This window comes from Dermacentor andersoni, chromosome 1, assembly GCF_023375885.2.
Source record: "Dermacentor andersoni chromosome 1, qqDerAnde1_hic_scaffold, whole genome shotgun sequence".
Taxonomy (NCBI): domain Eukaryota; kingdom Metazoa; phylum Arthropoda; class Arachnida; order Ixodida; family Ixodidae; genus Dermacentor; species Dermacentor andersoni.
Window position 1 is genome coordinate 249,369,838 of NC_092814.1, and position 18,796 is coordinate 249,388,633.

At 43.5% G+C, this 18,796-nt stretch overlaps 1 protein-coding gene across 1 annotated transcript in view; it reads left to right on the top strand.

The window, feature by feature from the left end:
* Positions 1–8,641: 8,641 nt before the first annotated feature.
* bsk (mitogen-activated protein kinase dJNK) overlaps positions 8,642–18,796 on the top strand; it is an 84,731-nt gene continuing 74,576 nt past the window's right edge. The window contains exon 1 of the mRNA XM_050195640.3: positions 8,642–8,825. The gene's annotated coding sequence lies outside the window, so the exon portion shown is untranslated. The remainder of the gene's footprint in view (positions 8,826–18,796) is intronic.

An 18,796-nucleotide genomic window follows, 5' to 3' on the forward strand; every position in this document is an offset into this window, starting at 1 on the left:
CTAAAAGCATGTGCCACTTCTGACTTTCATGATTTCATTTTCAGGCTATTTTAAATAAGAGCTAGACTATTACTTATTTCCCGGCAGGAGCAAAAACAGCAGATATCTCGTATTTTGAAAAATTGAGCTCGGGTCACTTTTTGGTGACGTGCATCGAAAATTTGCACTGTGTGTAGGTTGTTTATGTGCCTTGAAAACAGTTACAGAATAGTCACTTTCTCCCAATTTTGATGCGTTATACACGGCATTCAGTTGTTTTGCGTTGGTATCCTCGGCAATATATATATATATATTATAAAGGAGGTTTATTGGGGTTCGTAGCGACCGCCGGTTCTACGATGCACCGAGCACAGTCCCCGAGCTCGAGCCTCTGCTGCGCGCTTGATGCTGCCGATGCTGCTGACTGCGCGCACGTTCCTCATCTTCCTTACAATGGCCCCGCTTCCGGAAATAAAGGAGCCATCCTGGCGACTTAGTTTTCTGGAAGGATGGTAGAATTGTGATACGGCTTGAGACGCTGAACGTGAACGACTTCGCGGTTACGACGTCGCATGTCGGACGGCGGCGTTAGCGGCTCAACCAGATAATTAACGGGTGATGTTCTCTCGAGAACGCGGTATGGACCGTCGTACTTCGGAAGGAGTTTTGAAGCGAGCCCAGGCGTGCGGTGTGGCACTAACAACCAGACGAGAGCGCCCGGCAGAAAAGTGGGAGTCGAGTTCTGGGCATCGTGAACGGCTTTTTGGCGGTTCTGGTCGTCCGAGGTGAATCGGCGGGCAAGCTGGCGACATTCCTCTGCTTGTCTGGCGGCTTCCGAGATCGGCAGGCATTCAGATGGGTCCGGCCGGTAGGGCAGAATGGTGTCGATAGTGTGCGAAGGATGACGGCCGTAAAGAAGGTTAAAGGGTGAGGATCCGGTAGTGGCCTGAGTCGCGGTGTTGTAGGCGTAGGCGACAAACGGAAGAACTAGGTCCCAATTAGAGTGATCAGGTGAGACATACATGGCGAGCATGTCACCAAGTGTTCGATTAAAGCGTTCCGTGGTACCGTTAGTCTGTGGATGATAAGCAGTGCATTTACGATGAACAATAGCGCATTCAGCAAGCAGTTTTTCGATGACTTCAGATAAGAAGGCGCGGCCTCGATCGCTTAAAAGTTCACGTGGACCTCCATGACGAAGGAGAAAACGACGAAGTAGGAAATTGGCGACCTCCTGCGCTGTAGCATTTGGTAGAGCAGCAGTCTCCGAATAACGGGTTAAGTGGTCTACCCTAACGATTATCCACCTGTTGCCGGCAGGAGTCAACGGAAGCGGCCCGTAGAGATCTATGCCCACGCGATCAAAGGGTCGGGGTGGGCATTGTAAAGGCTGGAGTTCACCGGCGGAGTTGTGCGGTGGCGCTTTCCGGCGTTGGCACTCATGACAAGAGCGGACGAACTTTCGAACGAAATTATACATTCCTCGCCAGTAATAGCGGTGGCGAAGTCTTTCGTAGGTCTTGAAGACTCCCGCATGGCCACACTGAGGGTCGACGCGGAACGAGGAGCAGAGCTCTGCTCGCAAGATTCTCGGAATGACGAGTAACCAGGTGCGCCCCTCTGGGGCATAGTTGCGGCGATACAGTAGCTGGTCGCGAATCGCAAAATGAGGCACTTGGCGCCGAAGCGTACGTGACGCTGGAACTTTCGACGTATCCGAGAGAAAGTCGAGCAGAGATGCAGTCCAGGGATCATTACGCTGTGCAGCAGCGATAGTGTCAACGTCCAGAGAGGATAATGTGCACTCGCAGGGGGAGTCGTGACTGGCCTTCGGGGGAAGCGGTGATCGGGATAGCGCGTCAGCGTCGGAGTGCTTTCGCCCGGAACGGTACACCACGCGGATGTCGTATTCTTGGATTCGCAATGCCCAGCGGGCAAGGCGGCTCGATGGATCTTTCAGCGTCGACAGCCAACATAGTGCGTGGTGGTCGGTCACTACGTCAAAAGATCGGCCGTATAAATATGGGCGAAACTTGCCAAGCGCCCACACAATGGCCAAACACTCCTTTTCTGTAACGCTGTAATTAGTCTCCGCCTTGGTTAACATGCGACTCGCGTATGCGACGACGTATTCTGGGTGGCCAGGTTGACGCTGTGCCAACACAGCGCCAAGGCCTACACCACTTGCATCGGTATGGATTTCGGTTGGCGCTTGTGGGTCAAAATGGCGAAGAATGGGTGGCGACGTGAGAAGACGGCGCAAGGTTGTGAAGGCGTCGTCACACTCTGGAGACCATGATGAGAGATCTCTAGCGCCACCAAGGAGCTGCGTGAGAGGCGATATAATTGACGCAAAGTTTCGAACGAATCGCCGGAAGTAAGAGCAGAGGCCGATAAAACTGCGTAGCTCTTTCATAGTAGTAGGTTTTGGGAACGCAGTAACAGCACGTAGCTTCTCGGGATCCGGGCGAATGCCCTCCTTTGACACGACATGGCCTAAAATTGTTAGCTGACGAACAGCAAATCTACACTTCTTCAAGTTAAGTTGCAACCCGGCGTTGGTCAAGCAAGTGAGTACGTGCTGGAGGGAGCAGGTGTGTTGGGAAATCAGGGGCGAACACCACAATGTCGTCAAGATAGCAAAGACAGATTTTCCATTTGAGGCCACGCAGAACATTATCCATCATTCTTTCGAACGTAGCAGGTGCGTTGCAAAGTCCGAAAGGCATGACGGTGAATTCATACAAGCCGTCTGGTGTAACAAAGGCAGTTTTCGGGCGATCGGCCTCTGCCATCGGAACCTGCCAGTAGCCTGACCGCAAGTCCAGCGAAGAAAAGAACTCGGCTCCCTGCAAACAGTCCAGAGCATCATCGATGCGTGGTAATGGGTAGACGTCCTTCAGCGTGATCTTGTTCAACCGCCGAAAGTCAACACAGAAGCGGATGGCACCGTCTTTCTTTGTGACGAGGACCACGGGAGAGGCCCATGGGCTTTGGGAAGGTTGAATGACGCCTCGACGGAGCATGTCATCGACCTGGTCTGCAATGACGCGACGTTCCGTAGCGGACACGCGATATCGTCTTTGTCGCAGGGGTGAGTGAGTGCCAGTGTCGATGTAATGCTTGACTGTCGATGCACGGCCAAGAGAGGTTTGCGCAACGTCGAAAGAAAGGCGGAAGTGCTGAAGGATTGCGACAAGTTGAGATCGCTGCGAAGGCGTCAGATCTTCGGCGATGAATGGGCTGAACACACCAGTCGATGTTGAGTCTGGTACGGAGAGGGCACTCAGTTCATGGGCGGCAGTAGAAGACACTTCGTCGAGGACGGAGACAATTCGTGTTGAATCGACCGACTCGACGTAACCAAGGCATTCGCGGCGGAGCAGTGATAGCGGCGATGAAAGATGATTGTAAATGGGCATCGTGCTCGCACCGGCGGCAAGGTCAAGAGCTGCAAAGGGCAAAGGAAGCGCTTTTCGGGTAACAAAGTGATGAGAGAGCATGAAGAAGACCGTCCCATCGGATATGGTACTACAGAAGACTGGTACGAATGCTGACGAGCACGGAGGGATACAGGTGTCTTCTTTCACGACAATTTTAGCGGCAGGATGAGCATCGACCGAGGCCAGGTCACCAAGGTGGAAAAGTTCAATCTCATTGGCCATTGTAGCAACCGTAGCATAAGTGACTGGTGTAGCCACGACATCCTGCTGGTGAACAGCCGGCAGCGCTTCCGCGACCTCTTCGTGGATCACGTTACGGATATGAGACGGCAAAGTGCTGGCAGACTCCTGAGTGACGGACACCAGAGATAGCTGTCGTGCGACTTCTCCGCGGAAGAAATCCTTGATTTGCGTTATCAGGGAGGCTTGTTCTGGGCCGGTGGTAAGGCTGCAGAGTGATGCCGCATTTGGTGTGGGATGTCGCCTTGTCAGAGCTCGCTGCTTACGCAATTCATCATAGCTCTGGCACAAGCTGATGACGTCGCCAACAGTGCGCGGGTCCTTGGCCAGAAGCATTTGGAACGCGTCATCGTCGATTCCCTTCATGACGTGCTTGATCTTTTCCGCTTCCGTCATGGCAGCGTTCACGCGCCTGCACAAATCGAGAACGTCTTCTATATAGCTAGTGAATGTCTCACCCGTGTCCTGTGCGCGTGTACGCAAACGCTGCTTGGCTCGGAGTTTCCTGACGGCGGGTCGGTCAAATACTTCCGTAATCGACGTCTTGAGCGCCGACCACGTTCGGATATCCCTTTCATGATTTCTGAACCAGAGACTGGCCACGCCCGCGAGGTAGAATGACACGTAAGCCAGCTTGACCGAGTCATTCCATTTGTTGTGAACGCTCACCCGTTCGTAGGACGACAGCCTCTCTTCAACGTCGTTGTCGTCGGTTCCGCTGAAGATGGGAGGCTCCCGCTGGCGAACGGTGCCAGCGCAAGGGACGGGTGGCGATGGAAGAGTCTGCTGGTCGGCGTCCGGCATGGCAGAGGGTAGCATCCGAGAACGAAGTTCCAGGATGGTAGAGTGGAACGTTACCCCGCACCTCCACCACTTATAAAGGAGGTTTATTGGGGTTCGTAGCGACCGCCGTTTCTACGATGCACCGAGCACAGTCCCCGAGCTCGAGCCTCTGCTGCGCGCTTGATGCTGCCGATGCTGCTGACTGCGCGCACGTTCCTCATCTTCCTTACAATATATATGCGGTGCACGGTGTTTATATTTATTCCAAGTACGAATCAATGTTCTGACTGACGAGTGATAAATGTTTATTCTGTGTAGATTCATTACAACCTTTGTAGAAAGTTGCCCATTGAAGTATTCCAAGGTGTCAGTCTGCCACTAATCGAAATGTTCCCCAGACTCCTAAAATAACAGCATGAGAGACTGTTGAAATATCGTAACATTAGAGAGAACTTTAAACGCAATGCGTTACGGAACTTTCACTTCCCTGCTTTGAATGCAAGTGTTGCAGATTAGCTTACTAAACCACCGATTTTCCATGTGATTCGGTGCATCATACGAGATTCGTAGGCAATGTGTAGGCAAAGTTCCAAATGGGTGGGCTAAATGCTCATTTTCCAGTAGAATACGTAGGCAAGTGGTCCATGGCGTTATCAGTCTGTTTTATGAGCTGTGTAATACTTAAGACGGCTGCGCTGGTATAATTACAACTGCAACTGAGGTCAAATTTTGCGAACATAAGGAGAACAATACGCCAAGTTTATGTGCGATGGTAAATGCGTGTTGATCAAATAGAGCATAAAAAAATGTAAGCAAGGGTTCGAAAGTATCACACTATACTGCTATTAGCTAGGTTTAACAATGTCCCAAGAGATCTCTGCGTTTCAGATATTTTAAACATTGAAGAAATGGGCTGCATTTTAAGTACAATACGTCACATAGCTTTAACGTTTCTAGTTTATTTAGAGGCGTTACGAATAATTATGAAAGCCTCATTTTTTTTTCTTTTTCATGCGTGATTTTTTCATGCTTGATTAGTTTCACCTGGTGTCCTCACTGAAGGAGGCAGCTTCGTTATGTTTACAGCCAAGTTAATGGGTGATGTGTAGGTAAAGTTCAAAATAAATGGGTATTGAGACTTTCGCAATAAAATACGTACGCAAGCACTCTAGATTGTTATGAGCGTGTCTGACGAGCGGGGTAGTATGGAGCCCGTTGCACTGGCAGAATTTTATAAAAGACACCAAGACCAAATTTAGCAAAAATTGGTGGTACGCTATGGAAACTTTATGTGGGAAGTTAAATGCGGTTGGATCAAACACAGTCTTAGTGAAAAAAGTCTTATTCAAGTGTTAATTAGAACGTGTGGTATGGTGCACTATAGATCAGCTATGCTTGCAAGTGTCCCGACATAGCTGTAGGTTATAACAGGTTTATATTTTGTGGAGAACCTGTTAGGGGAGAGGGGACATAGCAAATGCAATGTGCGACAAAATTTTTCCGTTCCTGGTCCTGTTAGAAGCGTTGCAAATAATTACTGAGCCGTCGTTTTCCTTTCCATATTTTCAGGTGTCATAAATGTTCCGACTTGGTTTGATCGATGTCGCTGGTGAACTAAACAAGACATTTTGTTTATATCTGACAACAATAAAGGGCGAATTATGGGCCATATGTAAGTAAACTTCAAAGACAGGGGACTAATTATGGCATTTGCAGTAAATTGCGAATGCAAGTGATCCGGAGCTTTGTCAACGCGTTTCGCGAACAAGAGAATTTACCCCTATGCCTCGGAAGAACGGTGAACTCAAGATATATTAGATATATCGGAAATTGACCGGGGGAGGGAAGGAGGACATCATAGTAAATGTTATAGCGGAGTAACACGTGTGTTGATGAACTACTGGTTTTTTTAAAAAATTTCCAACAAGAAGTGCTCCAAAGCGGGCAAATTTTTCAAGCGGAACAGTCGCGTGCACACACACACGCACACGCACACACGCGCGTGCACTGTTATCTGTTACCTTTTTTTATTTTCTTAATATTGCAAGTAATTTATGTCGCTTGTACTTCATTGCGTATAACCTCGGCAACACTATTATCTAAACTAGCGAAACATTTGTGCTGTGGACTTAAACACCAAGTACAATTCTTTGTTTTAATTAAAATTCTTTGTAGCAACTGTGCACTTTTTATGAAAGCTGCACTGCTTCTACTGGGCGGGATCCGGGATCACTGTAGGGCACTCATTGCCTTTTGTCCCTGTATCATCTTGAGATTTTATATAGTTGCAAGAAGCAAATGCAAATTCAAATAACTTTTCTGGCCCCCATGGTTCACCATATGTGTGATTGTTAAATAGGTCTACGACTGTTAGATGTAAATATAGCTGACAAATGCCTTTCCAGGCTCTTTCGCTTATGGTGATATTAATTCGCAATATATATATATATATATATATATATATATATATATATATATATATATATATATAGAGAGAGAGAGAGAGAGAGAGAGTCAGATTGTGTGCGGTTTGCCCCGACTCGAGAAATAGTTAGTACGCCACTGAACGCATATGCTTAGCTTTTGCTAACGGAATAAGTAAGACGCCAGAACAGTTCAAAATGTAGCCGATGAATCAAAGGCGCGAAAGCGATATATGCATACATGTATATCGTTCGGTTCTTATGATATGTATAATAAAAAAAAGGGTTAACCCCTTTTCTTCCCGTTTATATATATATATATATATATATATATATATATATATGTATATATATGGTTGTAAATTCATTTTTCCATTATATCCTCAACTAAAATCCTTGTTTGCTGTCGTTAACAAGAGATGGACGCATTGCAATCAACTCGCTCTGAACAAACCTGTCCTATTCTTTATTTTACAATAGAACTGACGAAGTTGACACTCATGGCGCTATGTAAACACAACACTGATATAATCCACTGCATCTACAGTAACGTCTGCCCTCGGCCCCTGTGTTGCCTCTCCACGCTAAAACAATCCGTTCTGCGCATTTCTTTATTTTAAAACACCCACGCCTTCGAAGTTCACGTGGGCGTTGTTGGAACACATGACTTTCGGTTAGTTATGGGTATTTGTTTGTTTTCTTGTTTTTATTCGGTTTCTCCTCCCTCCTCTCGACTTCAAGTGTGAGCCGTAAACCGTCTCTCATACTGAGGTCACTGGAAAAGTAGACGTAGATGTGTGAACACGATTTTGTGATTTCGCATTTCGCCACACGCTTCCCTTGTTTCTAAAAGCACACTAGTACCTTGGCATGAAAATCTTCACTTTCTGGAGAAGAGAGTATTCAGCGGTCTTCAGCGCCGAACGAAGGCAATGCAGGGGAGAAAGAAGGAAAATGAAAGTATCAAAATGGGGATTGCAGGACTATGCGCGCCGGTTCCGCAAGACAAGGCCGCGTAATTACGTGTACGTACAGCAGAGTACACATATCAACATAGACTAATGGAATGCAGAAAATACGTAAGGTGCATTGATAGCATTGGTTCAGTGCAAACTCAACCACAGAAAATTGGTTCAGTGATCATTCACGAAATGGTGTTAACGCGACAGTGGCGTCTCCTGTTGCGGTTTTTACAAATTAGAACAGTGGTGCGTTTTTCTTTTATTTTTACGCAAAGTGCACAGTCACAGGTGCCTTATTTATCAAAACTAATTATTTTCTGATGGGTACTGTAAATTTATAGCTACTATATACACCCGCTAGCACTACGTAACAGTCAGCAGCAAAATTGGTTAGAGTAGCGTAGCGCGCATTTGTCAGCGGTTCTAGTACAAAGAATATGACCTTCATGTAAATAACGTCACCATTTTCATTAAACTTTGTTGGCAGAGCTTTAGCTACACGGCTGATGCAAAGGACAAAATGGTATTGCATGTTAATACGCTGCGGCGTAGAGACAAGGTGGTATGTGACAGCTGTGACCCAAATAAAACATTTTTTGTCAAGAGCAGTATCCGACGGCATTCGTGTGAGCTCTGAAAAATAGTTCAAATAATGTGAGCTGAGATCTGGAGCTGTATCTTTAGCCTCCGCTCCCAACAGGAACCTAAAAATTCCAACACTATATCGACAGGACCCGAAACCGAAACTAGCAATGGCATTGGTTGCTATTTTTGTTGAGTGCCGCTCCTCCGCATAACCGTGTGACGTCAAGCAAAAGTGCTTATGGCGCCATTGTGTTGTGTGGTTTCTGCGAAAAATTTGACAGAAACCTCTTTTGCGGGGCCAAGTGCAATAAGTATAAATTAGATTTTCCAGTAGGTATTCAAGCGGCGTCCTTCGTACCTGACTGTACGGGCTGAAGTCTTTAGCCCGCATTCACGAGGATCACAACGAGGTATGCCGTCCGTACGGAACTGGATGCCGGATCCAAAACACGGCACCGTCCCATTCAATGCGCCCGTGCAGTGTTTTAGGCCTAGCGTGACGATGTTTCTAGGCTCGTTTGTGGAGAAATGTTTTAAGATTTGGTCATCTGTAGTTCAGGTTAGATATTTTAAACTGGCCTAGGTATTTATGCTGTTTGTTGAAACCGGTTTAAGCTCATTAAGCTAGCGTTGATGTCTTCATTTCGGCTGATGTGCTCGTGTCGGCTAGGCGCTGCAGCTGCATGGTGTCACCGCGGGTCATGGTATCGTAGCCGGTGCGGTACTTGGCCTTTATATTAAGCCTAATATTCTACTTCTTGCCTTCTATTTAGCTATGCTTGTTAAATTCGCCAGTGTGTACAGAATCCTATGAGTTCTGCTTCCGTTCTTGACTTTGATCAAGTGGTCGAGGCACCATAAACTAACCTACGTGCCCATAGTTCTGGTACCATGATTTCAACATGCATTCTTACTGAAGATATGGTAATTTTAAAGCTATTTCTGGAAATCTGCTTCCTTGTTTGCTTACAATTCATGGGGCCAGTCAACCGATCGCCTCACCTCGGATCGCGGGAAGCTGCCAACCAATGTCATTGACTTGTTTTATGAGGCACACGCTTGTGTTTCCTGCGAATGGTTTTATGGTTCCGTTCAGATATATATTTTTTTCTGATAGAAGTGTTTTTTCTCACTGTACTGGGTTACTGCTTATACGACGGTGCACCTGTACCATCTCTCCGTAGAGTTAGAATGTATTGCTTCGTAGCAGCAGTGCCTTAATTTCTTTGTACGACACTCAGAAGAATTCATGACGCATGCGTGTGTTATGAACATGTGACCATGGCTGATTTGAGTATGGGCCGATATTAAGTAGCAGAATACGAGTTAATGTAAATGCGGTCCGCTATGCCCAACATTTGTTCTAAACATATACAATCTGTAAACACAAGGAGAACTCGTATATGTGAACAATTCTTGTGCTTCGTAAATCTACTGTTTGATTTCAACTAAACAATCGTTTTTATTTAGATAAATTGAGCTTCTACATGCTTCTGCCAGCAGTGAAGTGTCAAATAGGAGTGGAATAACCTTATTGCCCTGTGTATCTGCAATTGCAGAGAAAACAGAAAAAGAAAAGCGTTTTCTGCATTCTCTGTACGAAAAGCTTCATGCCTAAGAGCTTTATGCATCAATGTATGTGTTTGTCTTCTTGCTGAAGCACCTTATTTCTTGATCACAGTTAGTTTCTGAATTAAATGTTTTGTGTACACATTTCTAGTCAATTTCATTGCATTCATTATTAGCTTTGATGGCAATGCTGCAGGTTTTAAACTGAGCAATAGGGTAAGTGAATTATTTTATAGCAGTGTACATTCAAACATGTTCTGCAAGGTAGCCTCTCAAATCTTGCTGTTTATTTAATTTTTTTAATTCCCTTTTTGTTTGATGGCATATGCAAAAAAGTATCTGGCTGTTAACAGCACCATTGTATTTCCAACTGCTGTTATGAGTCGAGAAGTGGCATGGGATAGCATTTCTGAATGGCACTTAGTGTACTTGTTAATAATTCAAAAACCTATAAAACACTGCTTAATTTCACACATTCCTGTATCATGGTCATACTGTGTTCTTATACAGCTACCCATCTTCCCATACCCCAGCTTAGACCACAGAGCCATCCCCTCTTAAATGAAATTTATTCATTCATTGTGGCCTCATGGTAGCCTTTGTTCACTGAACATTTTCATATTGACATTGAGGTATCAGGTGATGCGTTGCCAGACATTACTGTTAGGCATTTAACACTAGAACCAGCAGTGCATTTCTTTTAGGCATGCTAGCTGTGAGGCTGTAATTTAGTAATGTCTACAGATGCAGCCTGTATAGCAAAGCATATTGTATTATTCTATTATTAACTATTATTCTATTATAATAAGTGCACTGCTCGAGGACATCTGGGCTGTGCCATTTGTCTAGTTAAACTTCCTTCTATAATGTCACTCTACTTCTATGTGCTAAGATACGAAAACCCTTGTTTCATGCCTATGATAAAAAAAAAAATGGTTTAAACTGACCTGGTTTTCACAGCCCAAGTGTTTACTTTGGGACAGACAGCTTGATTTACCCCCCCCCCCCCCCCCCTCCCGAGCAACACCAAAGCCTTAGTACTAAGGCTTTGGTGTTGCACTGCTAAGCACGAGGTTGCGGGATCAAATTCCGCCCATGGCAGCGGCATTTCGATTGGCGAAATGCAAGAACACACCTACATTTAGGTGCACATTAAAGAACTCCACGTGGTCAAAATTAATCCGGAGTCTCCCACTATGGCATGCCTCATAATCAGATCATAGTTTTGGCACTTAAAACCACCTAATCTAATTTTAATTTTGTACAGCTTGATTTGCTGATATTAATTTGAGTACAAATTCTCCTGCAATGCCAAACAAGTATCTTTCAGAACATTTCATGTCTGTAATGCATTGCTATCAAAGGTAGCTTAACAAATGTTTAATGTCACTTTTTTTTTTTGTGTGTGTGTGTGCTCATCCTGTATCTTTCTGAAGATAATGAAAACATTGGGAGATACTTTCAAAATAGTCCAACATATAGCACAATGTTAAAATTAAATTAAATTATGGGGTTTTACGTGCTAAAACCACTTTCTGATTATGAGGCACGCCGTAGTGGGGGACTCCGGAAATGTCGACCACCTGGGGTTCTTCAACGTGCACCTAAATCTAACTACACGGGTGTTTTCGCATTTCGCCCCCATCGAAATGCGGCCGCCGTGGCCGGGATTCGATCCCGCGACCTCGTGCTCAGCAGCCGAACACCATAGCCACTGAGCAACCACGGCGGGTATATAGCACAATGTGTGTACATATAAGAGAAATATTGTATCTTATAATGGGGCGTGGTTGTTTTTTATTGGTACCCTTTCTTCAGCATGCATTGCATCATTAATGGCTTGTTGTTCAAGTAGTTCCAAGAAATTCCAGTTTGTAGATTTTTGTTCTAGTGAAAAGAAAATGCGTTTGGTGGCCAATATTCAGCACATTCACTAAACCATTAAATTGACTTATTGTACTAGTGTTCACAATCAATATGGCAAATGTATTGACTCTAACATTTTCAGGCACCTGTTAATTCTGTCCATTAAAAATTTAGTTTCCCCATATTTCTTGCTTCAGAATCGTGAAAAGTGTACATCTCCAGAACAAATTAAGAATTTTCAATTCTGTGAGTTTTGTCAAGTGTACAGAATGTTGACTCCTTGTGCGAACTATCAACAGGAATGTCAGATATGAGAACTGTGACTATTCTTCGTCTATCATATTTGTATTGCACCTATCCATCCGTTTGAAAAATATGCCGGATTTAAAACATTTTTGCAAAATAATAAAAGTTAACCCACTACATGAGGATATACTGACACCGACAACAAGCACCAAGGCATATCTTCCAACTCGTTTTAGGAAAGCACTTTGCACATATCATTCAAATTTGAATGACATGTCCAATTAAATATGTTTGAATATGCATGTGAAACATTTGAAATATTATTTTGATCAGTGTGTTTGCTTTTGATGCACTATTTTGGCATGCACAATTGTGCACAGAGTACCTGATGAGGACATGTGTAGCTTTAAGAGCTTATTTGTTTCCTTCCAGTTTTGCTTTCGATGCCTCACCAAACGTTCACATTTTGTAAGTGTTAGGAGTGATGGGGAAACTTGGTACATTATGAAATGTTCAGACTGCAAATGTCCATTTGCAGTGTGCATCTGATGGCAAGTCGTATATGATAAGAGGGAGACTTAGGTTGGTGCTTCTTGTTTTAGCATTCGAAGGACAGTCACTTTCACTGCACATGTAGAATATTGTTAAAAATTTACCAGAAGGATCATACCACCCTAAGTGTTGCTGATGTGCCGCTCGACTACCTTGAACTTTCCTTAAAAATTTTTGTTTTTAGTGCTCTGTGGAATCCTCTCCCAAAATATCTTTATACAAAAACATTTTTCATGTCACATGAGGCCCTTTCAAATTTTACTGGTGTACATAAATCATGATATAGCAAAAAAATTTATACGAGAGCTTTCTGGGGCCCTTAAGACTGCTTGAAAACTGCTGTAGGAGCCAAATAGATGCATAAAAACAAAAATTTTCAATTTTTGTTTATACTATGCTTAGATGCTCTGGTTATTTGTTTTGTATACTGTTCTGAAAATTCTGCAGCATTACCATTGTGTAGTGTGTCATCAGCCAGTGACAACATGCTTGTCCAAAAAGGTATTGCCATCAGACATCATCACACATGGGACTCAGCTGACCATAGCCTCCAGTATATGTACAATGCCTGCTGGTTGACTCGAAAACTGTGGCTCCCTTTGAGGTTGCAAAGGGTGCCACTTTCCGAAATGTTGGTCAGTTTATCTGGTGCAGTTACAAACATCTAAGCTTAAAATTGAGCCATGAATTCGTTTCTGCATTGACACAAGAACGTTAGCAGTTTTTAGTGTGGATGACCAAGAATTCGTTGAAAAGAATATGCCTTGACAGAAATGTTTAATACAAATAAACGACTGGCAAAGCTTAAATCGGGCTTAACTGTGTAGGATCGGAAACCTGAGCACAGGAGTTCATCCTGTGGGCACAGTGCATAAAGTTCTGTGAAAAGCAGCAACATGAAATTTGGCACTTGCTGCATTTTGCTTTGCCACATACAGTTAGCATGCACATTGGTGCATTTGTTTCTTGTTCGTTACCATTTTACAGGTAAAGTTGGGAAAAACCTTGTGAGCCACTGGAGGAATAAAGGGCCATGCCCCAAAATGGTTCTATTTTCCAGTGCATCATATTCTCTGAAAAGCAGCAACATGAAATTTTGCATTTTGATAAGGATCCAGAGCACTTTGATATCTTCATGTAGATGTCTTCTTCCTGGTGTCTTTCAGTGCTACGAAAAGCTTTAAGGCCAAGTGATGGTCAAGAGAGGGTTTAGTCTGAACAAGTGCCTTGCATTTGAAAAGATGGAGTTGCCATACATTTTTCAGCAAATCATCTTTGATACTCTAAAGAGCTATGGTGTGCCGCTGCTGACTGGCCCAATAATGAGACTAAGTCTCTGGTGCAGCAGGGGTGGCCACGTACTGAATACTTGGAGAATTGAAAAAAGGAAGGAAATACTTGCTGATAGTGCAAGAGGAAAGCACTTGAGTTGAAGTTTGTAGAGATGTTCAAACTAAAAAAAATTGTAGCAGCTGCATGTATTCTCTATGAAAACACTGGGGCAGAAACTGACACCTTTCTCTTAAAAAGGCATAGAGCTTTCGACGAGCAACCAAAGGAAATAAGTTGAGGTAGTAGCTATGGAAAAAGACATTTCAGCTAAAGAGGTGTTCAGTTCAAACGGGAGAAGGAAAAAAAATTCACCTTCCTTGGATTGTCCAGCCTATTGCAAAAAGTAAAGGCCAGTTGGCAGTGGGTGACTGGCCTTTACTTTTTTCGCCGAAGGGCGCACATATATTTCCAGGAAGAAAATACAAATATGCCTAACTATTTATTTTGGTCCACTTGCAGCCTTAATTAATTTTCTATTTTTGTTTTAACTGAGATATGTATGTTACAATTTGCCCCTGTGTCGTGTTCAGTATTGTTTTTTTACTACCACTTTACCACATAGCACCATAGCCATTGTGTTGCAACTAGTCGGGACTTTTCATGTGTGGTTATATTTTTACCAGCATGCTTTAATATGCGACTCATTTAAACAAGCATGTTATGTGTGAACATGAAAAAGTACATTGCCCTTTGGTAGTGCTATCATTTCAATGACTTATACTAAGACTGTGATTGCCACTGGAAAGCTGGGCTCCAAGTTAATTTTGAAAAAGTTGGATTCTTCATATGCCAGAACCTCAGTGCTCTCTGTGTGTCCTTGGAGAAGTGTTGAAGCCTCAGCCCAACTGGGATTTCTTAAAGGGACACTAAAGCGAAACAATAAATCAGTTTAGTCTAATGGAGCATTGTTTGAGAACCCTGCAGGCAGTCATCTAAAAAAAAATAGTTTGATTATTAGATGAGAAAATGAAGGTCCAAGTATCAGTATTTGAATTTCGCACCGAAACCCGAGTGCCGGTACGTCAGCGTGACGTCAGGCATTCCAAAGTATGTTTTCGCATTGGGGCCGTGTTGGCTGAATAAAGGTTCCCGAAACTTGCCATGTTTAATATTTAGTTCCTTTAGAACACAATTTAGTCAATCTGTACCGCTATATGTAATTAGTAGGTTCTAGAAGATGCCATCAAAATCCAAGACGTCACGTCCCCCAGGTGCGGGAACTCAAGTAGGCGTCGCCACCCGTATTTTGTTCTTGCGCTTTTTCTGGTTTACCAAACGTCTTATCGTTGTAAGAGTGGTGTTTTTGGTGTTGTAGAACGGTAATTTACTGATGCAGAAGAAATCATTTTTCACTTTAGTGTCCCTTTAAAGTGGTAGAGGTCTAACGCTGCATGAAAGGTGAAATGTTTTTGGTTGAGGGGTGTAAAAATCGCTGTCCCTGCTATCAGTGTTTAGTTCCACTTAAGGTTGACGCTCAAGTACAGTGGTGTGTGCACATAAAAGGCTGCGACGATATAGCATTTTGTTTCAAATGTTCCTTTTCAACATTCAGTGCCTGAATTTAAAGACATTAGGAAGTTTTTAAATAGGGGCACGCAAACCTAGGGTACCTCGAAAGAATAGTCTTGCCACAGTGTTTGCGCTGAACTTAAACCGCTTAATTGGGTTTGGGTTGAAACTTGGGTGCCCCCAAGCTTTGTGTAAACAAACATTGTGGCATCCATTGAACAATGGCACCAGATCTGACCTGATTTCTTGGTGACCGGTAACATTCCTTATAAACAAACACCAATAATTGCTATGACTTTCACTCGTCTTGCGTAGATGAGGACGATTTAATGTTAAATTGCCACTGTTTTCTAGATGGTTTTGGGATCGAGAGCTCGTAGGCCTAAAGCAGGATGTTTTAGGCTGGCTTATACTTATTTCGATTGCCTTAGCTGATGATGGCAGGTACTTTGCATTGTTTCTGACACGAGAACCAAAATTGCCTTGGTGGGAAATGTTACGAAGACAAATCATTAAGCTAAGCACCGCCTTTTGGGCAATTACTACTTCAGCAGTATTCAGAGCATTAACACGACAGACAAAAAATGTGGATCGACAAACACTAGACGGTTAGGATAAATTATAAGTGTTAACTGTGTCACATTGCTTGCTTCTATTGTGTTAACGTTGCGGTTATTGCTTTAAAGTACACACTGACGAGCCTGAAAACGGGGCTTGACCTTTCATCAGAAGTTTTAAACATCACAGATGCCCACATTGTGATAATTCACGATTTTATTTCTCACGCACTGGTTTTGAAATTTCCTTCTGCATCCATAACGATGTTGCAAGCGTTTGATGCTAACACAAGCCCAGTAGCCAAATACTAAAGTGCATTCACTCTGCGTAACCTAAGAACGCAAAGCAGTTGCTGGTTTGGGTGCCCCAATTTTAAAGCTCTTCTATTGCTTTGTTTTGCTGATGGGTGTTGAATGTAATCTTTTTGCAAGGACACCATTTATATGTTGCAGCAAACTTCATGAAAACCGGTTTGATCATTCTTGCTTTGAAATTTGAACTTTCATTGATATGTGGCGTCCTAGTACTCGCTACATCTCTCTTTCCTACAGCTAACATACTAATTGGTGCGTTCATTTCATGTGCACCAGCATATTAAAGGTGAATTTGGCAAAAGAACTGTGAGCAGGCTGAAAAGAAGACACACCCAGTTTCATCCTGTTCTTTTATGCTGCCGTCTACAGCAGTGGACTGGGTATATAGCAGGGGTGGATCCACTGTACCTTCCATTGGGGAAACCTCGTTAACGCATACGTAAGATGAGGGACAGGGAGGGTTGGGGGTGCTCATTGGAAGCGCAATACTGTCGGTGCTGAAGTGCCGGCATGTCTTGAGAGGACCCCTCATGGGCCTCTCCTCGAGATCATATAGTCGCCCAACAGTACTGCCGACAGGTGCTTTTGCTTATGTTGTTGTGCAAGATGGGTGTTAATGCAGTGATCAGAACAGTAAGTTTTCCTGCTATCATAATGTTATTGCTGCTGCTGCACTGCAGTATAATGTTAAACCACGTGTCAGTTCATGCTGCCACTATTGCTGAGGGTTGGAACGGTTTGGATGAACCCAGACGCTTGACATTGCTCTGCCTGGCTTCTGCACATGACTCCTCACGCATATAAGCTCTGCTTTCTGCAACCTTCTCAAGCTACCTATCCTGTAGGGTTGACCTGGCCCTTTCACAAACATATTGCCATGTAACTGTTGTGGATACGTACAAATGGCCCCTGTAAAAGTTATTATAGATTGTCCTTATATATAATGAAAAGACAGAAAAAACCACCACCACAAAAAAAAAATTAAAAAAATACACAGGTCGTGTTAATTGGGGTAACAACACAGCTCTTGCCTTTGACCATTTGACTATTTGTACTGTTTTATGAAGGCCACCAGTAATGTGTATAACTTTGAAATGTTAAAAGCAATTGCTGCTTATTATTTGGGATGTGTAATATTCAGTGTTATATTTGACACTGAAAATTTGTTTCAATTTTAAACTTTTTATCTGATATGTGAAATCTGTATATTTCAAATATTTAGCAACCACCAATTATAGGATGCTATTGTGATTACGAGGAAGGGACATTGAGATTACTGATTACTATTGCGATTACTGACAGGAAGGGCCATTTGTGGGATGGCTGCCTGCTTCCATTTCTGGCCAGCTTGGCCTAAAGATGCCTGCATTGCATTTTAAGTTGAGCTGGCCCTATTGCTATTGCTTACTATTTACTCTCCCGAATTTTCCATAAAATTTACAACCTCGGGCATGTTCCAAAATTTTACAAATGCCGCATCAAGTTCTGCAAAAAAACGAATTCTGTTGGTGAAAATTTTTTTAAGTGTTGAAATATGGGCGGGGGGGGGGGGGGGGGGGGGCTAGATTACAAAAACAAAAATTTGTTAGAAAAGAAAGAAAATTGTGAGGGTACCTTAGGCTAATGTCCTCGTGTAGCAGTGCAAGATGTCCTATACCAAGATGACGTAACCTCTCATGTAGTTACGATATTGAATGAGAGGTGTACTTGCTTCGAGCTGTATTAAGACAAGTTCCCAAAGCAGGCAGTGTCAAAATTAGCAAAGGCGCTTAAAAATTGACTGTGTTGCATCTAAATAATCATTAATAAAGTGCATATGTATGCTAATACCCCCTCTCCCCCCCTCCCCCATTTGGTTTCGGATTTGTAGGACTTTATGAAATATGTTCACAGGCTGGCAGGTATGATTAGTGCATGTGAAGCTCATTTGGCAGTTTGTCGTAGCAGGGAAATTTTGGTGTCTCACCACTGTAGAACATCAATCACACTATAGAAATTGGCATGGTCATCGTGCTGCTATGATCCTCTGTTTGTTCTTGCAAGAGAAGTTCCATTGTGCTGCTGGTAACCTTCTGAAATTCTAATTTTTTGGCTTTGTTACATACTGATGAAGCTGGGGCATTTCACCGTTACATTCATATGCTGTCGCTTCTTACAGCCAAGGGTTGGTCACGTGGCATGTGGCCTACTTACGGGGTCAACTAGTATGAATACACTCATGCCTTTTCCTATAAACATTTATTGAATGTTTTCAAACGTGGTCTTGGCCAAATTCTTAGGTGTCGTGGGGCAAAAACAAAAGGGCATTAAGTGGAGCAGGTCTGTTGAATACTAACCTCTGAAGTTGTTGTCTGTGGTTACCTGGGCACATGATAATGAAAATACCTCTGTAGTAGGTAAGACCTTTCTTTTTTCCCACTAACATCTTCATATAG